Source organism: Artemia sp. Qi Xiang Cuo, unplaced genomic scaffold (genome assembly GCF_049724085.1).
Source record: "Artemia sp. Qi Xiang Cuo unplaced genomic scaffold, ASM4972408v1 HiC_scaffold_23, whole genome shotgun sequence".
Lineage (NCBI taxonomy): Eukaryota > Metazoa > Arthropoda > Branchiopoda > Anostraca > Artemiidae > Artemia > Artemia sp. Qi Xiang Cuo.
This window is the reverse complement of record NW_028297432.1, coordinates 432,320-443,921: the sequence shown is the minus strand read 5'-3', so window position 1 is coordinate 443,921 and position 11,602 is coordinate 432,320. Positions and strand designations below refer to the sequence as shown.

At 33.1% G+C, this 11,602-nt stretch overlaps 1 pseudogene; it reads right to left on the bottom strand.

Annotated features, from left to right (window-relative positions):
• Window positions 1–4,029: 4,029 nt before the first annotated feature.
• LOC148938942 (U2 spliceosomal RNA) lies at window positions 4,030–4,231 on the bottom strand (annotated as a pseudogene).
• Window positions 4,232–11,602: the final 7,371 nt, after the last annotated feature.

Below are 11,602 nucleotides of genomic sequence, written 5' to 3'. Positions count from 1 at the left end.
CAAAGTTTGGAAACATTACTGCTCCGGTTGCAGATTTTAATGTAAGAATATGGTACCAACACACCACTATGTCAGAGTCGTCTAAATTTTCAAGGTTCAAACCTTCAGATAAAGTTACACTCAATATGAACTGCCATTCCTGGTCCATCTTTGCCTTATTCCATATGCCAGAGGTATAGCAGTAAAAAAAATTACTGATGAATGGGAACTTTTAGCTCGTAACTAGAGAGGTCAGAAAATACAGAACGTCATTTATCTTTTCAGAGAAGCGAAAACGATCTAGATGCGGTTTGATGTTCATAATCAATCAATCAATCAATTTCATTCTATCAATAAACTTAACAAAATACACTTCAATATAAACTCCCCCGTAAGGCTTTATGGCCAGGAAAATAACAGGGGTGAAACAAAAATGAAACAAATACATAAGACACAAAAACATTTTCAACATCATACATTCACACCTTTAAGACACTCAACACAAGAGAAAAAAAATAAATAAGAAAAAAATCACAAAATACAATGATCCACATAAAAAAAAGAAGAAAAAACTAGAAAAAAAATCCAAAAATCAAAAACTAAGCAGGGGACTACCAAGCAATCAATTTATTCCCCGTTGACTACCCTAAGATCTATCAATCAATCAATTTATTCAACCAATAAATTTACGACAAAAACACAACAATATTGAACGAGTCTCTTTAAATGAGTCTAGAAAGGCAACAGCTCGTGTTTATAAATGAGTCTAGAAAGTCTTTAAATGAATCTAGAAAGGTAACGGCTCGTGTTTAAAAATGACTAAAAAGTCTTTGAATGAGTCTAGAAAGGCAACGGCTCGTGTTTTAAAATGACTCTAAAAAGTCTTTGAATGAGTCTAGAAAGGCAACGGCTCGATTTAAAAAAGGAGTCTAAAAAGTCTTTAAATGAATCTAGAAAGGTAACGGCTCGTGTTTAAAAATGACTAAAAAGTCTTTGAATGAGTCTAGAAAGGCAACGGCTCGTGTTTTAAAATGACTCTAAAAAGTCTTTGAATGAGTCTAGAAAGGCAACGGCTCGATTTAAAAAAGGAGTCTAAAAAGTCTTTGAATGAGTCTAGAAAGGCAACGGCTCGTGTTTAAAAATGAGTCTAGAAAGTCTTTAAATGAATGTAGAAAGGCAACGGCTCGTGTTTAAAAATGAGTCTAGAAAGTCTTTAAATGATTCTAGAAAGGCAACGGCTCGTGTTTAAAAATGACTCTAAAAAGTCTTTGAATGAGTCTAGAAAGGCAACGGCTCGATTTAAAAAAGGAGTCTAAAAAGGAGTCTTAAATCTTAAGGTTCTATAGCCAGGAAAAAAGGGGGGAAACAGAAATGGTGTAAATACTAAAAAACAGAAAAAAAAGTATTTTCAATATAATGCATTTCAGCCTTTCAAAGACTCAACACACACACACACACACACACAAACATACACACACACACAAAACAAAACAAAGAAGAGAAAAACAAAACAATAATTAAAAGACCCAAACAAAAATCGATTATATGAGACCCCCCCCCCCAAAGAAAAAAAAAGATGTAGGACAATCCAATAAATTAAACCAAATTCCAAATATATATTTGAAACCAAACCACAAATAGTATTAGACAAACTCAGTACCCCTCACAACAAACGTTTCCAACCCAGGCTAGTGTCACCCCCCCAGATAATAATGATAAAAATAAATATATATATACATATATATATATATATATATATATATATATATATATATATATATATATATATATATATATATATATATATATATATATATATATATATATATATATATATATATATATATATATATATATATATATATATATATATATATATATATATATATATATATATATATATATATATATATATATATATATATAATTAAACATGAAAAATAAAGACATTATAAAATTTCCTAAAATTCTTTTGAAATTACTAAACATTTTACCAAAGAATTCTTTTGAACATGTGAGAGATCTTTAATAACAAGAGTCCCAATACAATGTGTGAGTATTCCACAACTCGAGAATACACCTTGTCGAGTTTTCAAATGAAAGCCAACAGGTGGGAACCAAAGCAAGGAATATCTGTTCTCCACCTGAGTGAAGACTCAGATATATTTGTTCCTATATGCATCTTGTCATTTTGCACTGTGTTAAAAGTGATTGCAAAAATTTTTGCATAAATCTTTCAGACTCTTAGATTTTTTAATTTTTTTTTACAATAATGACTTGCAACCAGGGCATAGTAATGACAGCTAAATTTCACAACTGTAACCCAAGGTTATTTTTCTTCAACAAACCTCTTGACTAAGTGATTTATTCCAATTGATGGTGCAATCTCCAATCTAGTTCTGTATGGGAACGCCCGTTTTCTTAACATAGTCCGTCCCTCCAACCAGCTGACTGAAAATAACAGATACTGATCCATGATCGCACTCTAACAGAGCAAGTAAATCTACCAGTAAACCCACAATGACATTGCCGAAACTGACAAAAACAGAGTTGTTTGGCAAAAGACTGATCTATTATCTAGTTAATATTCACTGAGAAAAGGTTAGTTTTTAGGTTGACAAGAAGCTTTTCATGAGAATGAAATGCCATAACCTGTTTAGCAATGCTGGTTGCTTTTATTCTAATCAACCTAGCATGGCTCAGCAAATTAGGCCATGGCATACGTTTCACGAACTTCAGCAAGTTGTCAGTGACTGAATAGGGTATATCATGTTTAACAAGAAATGAGGCAAGCCTTGATTCAATAGTGGTCTCATTTTCGTTTTTGGAAAAAGTGATGAACAAGTGGCAGAGTCTGAAAAGGCGAAGCAATCCATGTCTTTTCATTAACCCCTGACAATAAAGGTTACCGGCTGGGTTTGCCCAATGGAACCATGAAACAGCCTAGGCTACGAAAAGGAACAAGCGGTTTATAAACTGCTTCCTCAGGATAGCAACTCTGCAACTTCGCATTCATATTTGATTTGAATGAATGATATGCAATAAGAAATCAGTTATAAATTTAAAATGGATAATTTTCTAAATTTTGGAATGCATGTTCTAAAGGAAGTGAAGGCTAGCCTATATTTGAATACAGTATTAAGTTCTAAATGAAATAGCATTTTTATTTCTTAACCATTGTTCTGCATTCTGAATTTCATACATATTTAAAAGAACCTTTTTTACTGTATACTGTTCAGTCTATTGGGCTGTAAAAGTGGAAAGGTAATGTCCAAAAGAAGCAAAATAGGATAGCCCGAGACTACTTATTTACTAAATTCTAGTATAGTATTCGCTCTGCTTTGTAGTGTCTGTGCACCTTTACCACATTAATGGTTGAAAATTACTTTCGTTCAGACACCTGTCCGATATGTAAAATATTTGCACTTGGAAGCACGTTAATTACTAGTTTGAATTCTCGTAAGTTCTGCAGTAACCTATCCAGCCGTATGTCATTGGAAGTAGAGAGCAAACATTTGTCCCTTTTCCCGTACGGTGACATTAATTAGGACAAATGCAGTCATGAAAGTTATTTTGCTGTACACATACGCTGATCAAAGTCATTTCGCGGTATAATCAGAAAAAAGTGCGGTATTTCTCTTCAAAATGCGGTATAAGTGGCAACACAGACTACAGGTGTGGTTTCTAAAAAATTTGAAAAGCGCATTATACACATCATTGATTAGGGTCAAAGTATAATCATCTACTGAACAAGTACAGTCAAAACTCTCCAAAAGTGACCCCGCATACCTCAGCGCCTCTAGAGGGAAAATGTTGTACTACTTAATCGCTCCGAGCCAATAAATTAAATTTAATACAGCTTTTACGGAACAATTATAATCACCAACGGAACTTGTGATTTAGTCGCCAGGTTCGCATAGGTATGGTATCGTCTCCGGAGACGCGGACAAAGGGTCACTTTTTTTGTGTGGAGAGGATAGGTTTTGTCAGTACTTGTTCAGTATGTGTTTATACGTTGATTAGGGTTCATGTACTTTAGTTTCTCCTCAAAAGGGGTGTGCCGATGCCGGGAGTACCTCAATACCCCGGCCAACGCGTGAAGGGAGCGGAACAAGCCCCGATTTCCCTCCAGTGTCCAAAAATCAGTTTAATATACTGAGCTCCACTCCAAGTAGCGACCGTGTAAGATATTAAGCTGCTAACATAGAACAGATACTACATTTTGATTTTAGCCAAAAGGCTCAGTAGCATTTGTCAAAGATTGTCAAAGAATTTATTAGAAGAAAAGTAACAGAGTTTGTCACATATTTAATTTCGGTTGCAATAGTCAAATAACATTCAATTAACATATCATTTGGTCTTTAGATTTCTATAAACAGTATAAAACATTTCCCATAATATCAAAAATTATATGAAAATTTTAATGGTAAACGGAAAATTTTCCACTCAAGACTTGAACAAAATTGTCATTCAAAAACCCAAAATAAGACAAAGATATACTAAAGAAAACTGACCTGTTTATCTGGATCCTTGAATTATGCAGGATTATCTTAGTTTTGACAAGATATTTTGCAGAAATTAAATTTTAGCTGGCGGAACAAACCGGACCGAGGAGGGGGCAAGCTTGGGTCTGGAGGGGGCAGTTTCCCCCCGTTCCCATAGCAAATTGTGCCCCTCGAGCGCCTTCTTCATGACCAAGGCAGCTCAAAAGCCAAATAAATATGATTTGATAGTTTCAAATGTTGTGAAACTTTTTCACTTTAACAAATTAAGGTTCTAGATTATTTTCTTAGATAGTTAAGTCATGTTTTCTTTCTTAAAAAAACGTCCTAATTGCTTGAGAGCACATTTAGCTTTCCTAAAATAAATCATAGTAAATTCCTATCATTTGTTTTTAACAGGATTTGAAACTAACCAGGAATATTATGACTAATTACCCGGAACTTTGGAAAGTTTTGGGAAAACGTGAAATTTTTTGGAAAAATATGACTAAAAAAATGGCCCAAGAGAGGCGTAAATGACTAAATTCTACTTGGAAGTTGTCCAATCACAATTTTATTCAAGCGCGCTAGTCATTGCGCCAAGAGGACTTGTATGAAACACAATTTTAATTACATGGTTGTACATCGTGAACCGAAAGTGAAACAAAAAGACCACTAAACAGAAATTATGGAAAAAAAATTAAATGCAATGTATTAAACAAAAGAAAAAAAGAAAAACAATTTCTGTGTTTTAATGACTCTCAGTGTATCAGAATTCTATAATTCCCAGAAAACACTAGAGCCCTTTTTCAATAAAATTTACCTAACCTAACTTAACCTGACAATGCTTATTTGATTCTATTTTGTTCATTTTTGGTTTAATGGAGTTCTTTTTTTTTTTTTTTCGAAAAACTTATTTTGTGGAAAAAAAGTTTTTTAAATTAATTTCCGTTATTGGCTTTCTTTCCTTGGGGTCTCTCCTGATAGTTTAAAGTTATACTTACCCTTAACCTCCAAATAAAATATCTGCCGAGACAACAATACATTTACGGCGAAGCTATCAAATCTTGTAAAATACCAAAATAATTGTTTATTGGCAACGTTACAAAAATATATATTCTTAACCCTATTATTAGCTTCCCAAATTCTTTATTCCGTAGCTGTTAGACCCTGGTACATGTGTTATTCAAAACATCGTTTGACAAATGGTATATAAACAACATGCTGCACAAAAAATGTGGCTCGATCCTGCTTTCTAGGCAGAGTCGTAGATAAGGTTTTCAGCACCGAGGAAAAATTACAGTCCCTCCTCCTTACCATCACTACTACAATATAAGAAAAAAAATTCTAAGTTTGACACCCTACTAGAAGTCCCTCTAACTATGCCACTGTTTCTAGGGCTATAAGGAGCGGATGGTCAAGAGAGTAGGCGACGTTTTGCAAATGAAAGATGACCTACTCTTTACGACTGGGCTTTTTTGGCCATCATTCTGTGGCCATCTCAGGTCCCAGCATAAATTTACGGTGAAACTATCAAATTTTCCTAAAATACACAACTATTTGTTTTTTGGCGTCTTAACAAGACTTCATATCCTTAACCCTATTTTTAGCTTTCAATATTCTGCATTTCTTAGCTATTAGACCCTAGAACATCTGATGTTCAGAATATCGTTAGACAAATGATATAAGAAAAAAATATGCTGTACAAAAATGTGGCTTGATCCTACTTTATAGGCAGAGTCGTAAATAAGGTTTTTACCACTTAGGGAAATTGCCCCACTATGCTTACTACCGCAATATAAGAAGAAAACTCCGTTCGGTTCCCTCCCACACCCTCTCCCACTTCCCTTTTTGTAAAACAAGGTTTGAGATATTTTGGAAGTTCGAAAGCTTTGGACTTCTTATTGTGGTGTATGTGGGCATATCTTTAATAGGACGCTTTTACTAAATATTTATTCTAGGAAAATTCAAAATAACATTTCTGAAGGAAATTCAATATGATGGGATATGGGAGCCATTTGTTTCATTGAAGATTTTTTTCCTCACCCCCTTTATTTTAATTGAAATATTGCGTTTGTCTAAAAAATATTCGTTGAAAAATTGAAAAAATTAACATAATTCCTACCCCATGTTATGAAAAATACACCCCTCCATGAATTGTCACAACTGTGCCCTCCCACCCAAGCTACTTCACTTTTTCTTGGGGTGTAACGAACGGATTGTTAAGACAAAGGTGACGTTTCACAGACGAAATATGACAGACTTTCTACGATTGGGCTTTTTGGCTATTCTTCTGGGGCCAAACAAAATGAAGGTCAACCCCCGACTGGAATGGGTATAGGTCATAAGTAAGGATTTAAAGATAGATGGAACTTCATGGGAAGCAGCAAAGAGTAAAGGCTTGAACACATTAGAGTGAGCCATAAAACTCTCTTTAGAATAACCCACTTTTTTTAGCCTTTGCCTCTGACTTTATCTTAAGCAAACTGTAAATTAGAGAACTGTTTCCAGAATTTTGGAAGTATCTTCCAATGTGTTTAAGTTTCCCTAAGAGTTCCATGGTTTCCACTGTATGCTGGGGTGTCTTTTTTTTTTGGGGGGGGGGGGCGGGGCAGTTGCCCCCCCCCCCAATAATTCGCGGAAAATTATTATATAGCCAATGACTGTCTGGATATGGACCCCTCTTGACCCTCCTTTCCCAAAATAAATGCTAGAGCCACGCTCTTGAATGTAAGCTACTTGCTGCTTTCAGCAGGGCCAGACATTTTTTGCCTTGCATGACACTAAAAGTTCAGACATTACGTTGGAATATGTTTAACCGTAAGCTCCCCGGGTAAAGGCTCCAAAGAAACAAACAACAAAGAAAAGACTAAGTCTGAAAGCAGCCAAGCTGAATAGTGGTCAATGAACTTTCCTACGACAAGGGAGGTGGGCCTGAATGGTGTTTCCATTTGTGTAAAAGAAGGTCTGAGACATTTTTTTTAGAAGTTCTGAAATCTTGGATTTTTTATTGTGATGTATGTGGACATACACCCCCCCCCCCCCACCCCACCCCCAATAATAATGCTGGAGCTACATTCCTGACTATAAGCTACCTGCTGCTTTCAGCAGGGCCAGGCATTTTCTGCCTAGCCTGACATCTAAAGTTCAGACTTAACGTGGGAATATGTTTAACCGGAAGCTCTCTGGGGAAAGGCTTCACCGTAAGCTCTTCAAGAAAGAAAAGACCAAGTTCGAAATTTGCGAAGCTGTAATTTGCGAAGCTGTAGACGCAGTAGACGTGACCACAGTAAATCGTGGTGTGACCGCAGTAGAGGTAAGTATAGAATGAACTTTTTTGCGACTTGGGAAGTGGGCCTGAACGTAATGTTTAACCGTAAGCTCCCTGGGGAAAGGCTCCACTGTAAGCTCTTTAAGAAAGATGAGGCCAAGTTCGAAAGTTGCCAAGCTGAATGGTGTAACCGCAGTAGACGCAAGTATACAATGAACTTTTTCGCGACTAGGGAAGTGGGCCTGAACGGTGTTTGCCTTTCTGTTTGAGGTTTGTTTTAGAAGTTCCGAAATTTTGGACTTTTTATTGTGGTGTATGTAGCCATATCTTTAACAGGACACTTTTTCTAAATATTTATTCTAGGAAGATTGAAATTAAAATATTTGGGAAAAATTCAATATGGGGGGATATGCGGATAAATTGTTCTTTGAAGATTCTTTTCCTAACTCCCTTTATTTTAATTTAAATGTTGCGTTGTTTCCGGAACTTTCGTTGAAAAATTGAAAAAAATCAACGTAATTCATTCCCTATGGTTTGAAAAATACGCCCCCCCTAATCTCCATGTATTGTCACCACTGACGACGAGAACCGCCAACATCAAAAGGGTAATTCCAACATAAATTATCCAGGTCTGTAAGCCTGAATGATTATTTAAGTTTAAAACAATTTTTTTTTACTAATGGCGTTATTACAAACTTCAAAACTATTGAATTAAATCTTTCAACAAAAAGCTTTTTTAAAATCATTTAACCAAATTTCATAATGAAATTTACGTGTATTATTTAGCCAGCCTCTTATATCCTTTTGAAAAAAAAAATATTTCATAATTTATATTTTTCCACCCTCTCCCCCCGAACTTTGAATACAGACGTGACAAGTATGGCAACAAATTCTGTTATCAATCCTGTTACTCAGAGAAAATAATTTTTTTTTCATTATTACGATTTCTATTTTTAGCTTTTGCCACTCAACAGCATAGGCGTCAGTTTTTGTAGGTTCTAATTCCTATCTTTCCCTTTTTCCGTTATCTACGATCAAGATATTTTTTTTTTGACGTAACACCTTTAAATTAGGTGTTGTTTTCTTAGACTACACTGCCGTTCTAAGACGAACAAATAAACTTTCAAATGGGGATAAATCCATTTATATAGACAGTGAAAAAACAGGTACAAAAGTCTAGATATTTCGGTCACATATACAGCGACCGTCTTCAGTAGAAATACTAAAACAATAAAATTGAAACTAGTATATTTATTCAATTTCATTATTTTAGTATTTCTACTGGAGACAATCGCTGTATATGTGACCGAAATATCTGGACTTTTGTACCTGTTTTTCACTGTCTAAATAAATGGATATATCCCCATTTGAAAGTTTATTTGTTCGTCTACGATCAAGAAACCCTAGAAAGGACGCCTTACTGAATAAAATTGGACATGCCAATGTTTGTTGGAGATAACACCTCCCACTTCAAACGCTAAAGAGAAATTTCCAAAAATATCCCTGTTTTACTGGGGCAAGACCATTTTTACATTTATTTCTCCAATCTACGGCCCCAATAACCCCATAGAAGACATCATTTTCTATATGTTATCGCATAATGAACTTTTAGACTTTTGGCTAATTCTTCACACTTTAAGGGCGAATTTGACGTATTTTGCCTAAGAGTAGCGATTTCGGATATGTTAATAAGCGCGATTTTTCCGTCGAAGGGTATAACGATTTTTTTGTCGTAATTTGTTCAAAGTCTACCCCTTTTTTGTCGTATCTATAATTTACTAGATCAACGAGGCAATTTTCCCCTCCCTTGCTTATTATAGATTATATATGATACATTATATATTTTTTTTTTTTATATTTATATATTTATATATTTATATATATATATATATATATATATATATATATATATATATATATATATATATATATATATATATATATATATTATATATATATATATATATATATATATATATATATATATATATATATATATATATATATATATATATATATATATATATATATATATATATATATATATATATATATATATATATATATATATATATATATATATATATATATATATATATATATATATATATATATATATATATATATATATATATATATATATATATATATATATATATATATATATATATATATATATATATATATATATATATATATATATATATATATATATATTCTGGGGTTCATTTACGAGAATGTAGAAGGGGTGGAGTGAAAATGTATTTATTAATATCTAAGATGGGGGAAGGGTAATTTTTTTGTTTTATCGATTTTTTCAGTGAAAATATCAAGAAACGGTATTTTCAATCAACTACAAAAGAGGGAATTTTCAAAACTCATTAGGGGATAATTCTGGGGAAAGAGGTCATTGTCCTCTCTCTCTCTGAAATCTAGGTAGCTGGGTGTTTTTCCCATTCTTCTAATAATGAATCCATAGTTCCTTTTTCTGACAAATTTTGCTGAACTTCCTTAATTACTTGTATTGAAAAGTTAAAAGCTTATAACTTAAACAATAGGTCATTACAGAATGATTCTGTTACTATATGCTTGATTCTTCGCAAAAATTACTTTCTTTTGTTTCTTAATTTGGTAAAGTTCCTGTTTATGGTAATTTTTTATTATTCTAAAACCAGTGAAGCAAAAAATAAGCTTTATAAAAAAGAAATCTTAAGCAAGTATGCTAGAAAATTTCTAGGAACTTGAAGTATGACTAATTAGTATGCGTGGCTTGGAATAAATTAATTAATATTTTGTGGTATATAAAGCGACATTATCCGAATAAATTGCACAGTTTACCTGCAGTCACAATGAAGACAGTTTCCATTTATTGTATAGCTGCTGTTATTTTGGGTAAGGGTCTTGACTATTATCACCTTGTTTGCATGACCTTGAGGTCTTAAGCGTCTACTTTTGAAGTCATTTAAGTTTATTTGTTGTTTTTGGGCATACCTGAACTATTCTATCTACAAATATTAGTGAATATTAGCTAAAAATATATATTCATATCTGCACACATTAGCTTGCTTATAGAAATTCTCATATTCAACAGGACCCTCCACCCAACGGCTAAATGAACCCCCCTTTTCTCCAGAAATTTTTTATATATTTTGGAATGAGACACATGTTTCATTGTTTTTGCAAATATCTTAACTATTATATTTAAAAATATTAGCACTTATTAGCTAATAGTATATATTAATATTTGCACATACTAGCTTGCTTAGAAAAATTCTCATATTCAACAAGACCCTCCATCCAATGGCTAAGTGAACCCCCTTTTCTCCAGAAAATTTTGTATATTTTGGAATGAGAAACATGTTTTATTGATAGATTTTGTTCAACTAAAGTGGAGAGGTTTAACTGTTTAACTGTTTAACTGTTTATTTGATTAATTCAACATAACAAAAAACATATACCCCCAACAGAGAGCAAAGCTCGTAAAATTGGGTAAAAACACTAAAAAAAACAAAACAAAAAAAACATTTCCTCATCATAACAAAAGAGAGAAAGAAAAAAAAACCTGGTTAAAGAAAAAAACATAACAAACATAAAGAAAACAAACGCTGGACAAGTGAGGCACGGAAGGCTATCCCAACATGGGTAACAAATATAAACAAAAAAAATAATAATAATAATAAAAAAAATTTCTATTCCACCATCACAGGTCAATACATAATTTTAATATTTTCTTCCTTAGAACTGATATTTGCCGAAATGATGCCTCAATTTGAATTCTATCTTTCAGCCTATATTTATTTGAAATAAATGGTATTTGGTATCTAATTGAAAATCTAGATCTTTCACAATTAACAAAGGGAATTCGATATGT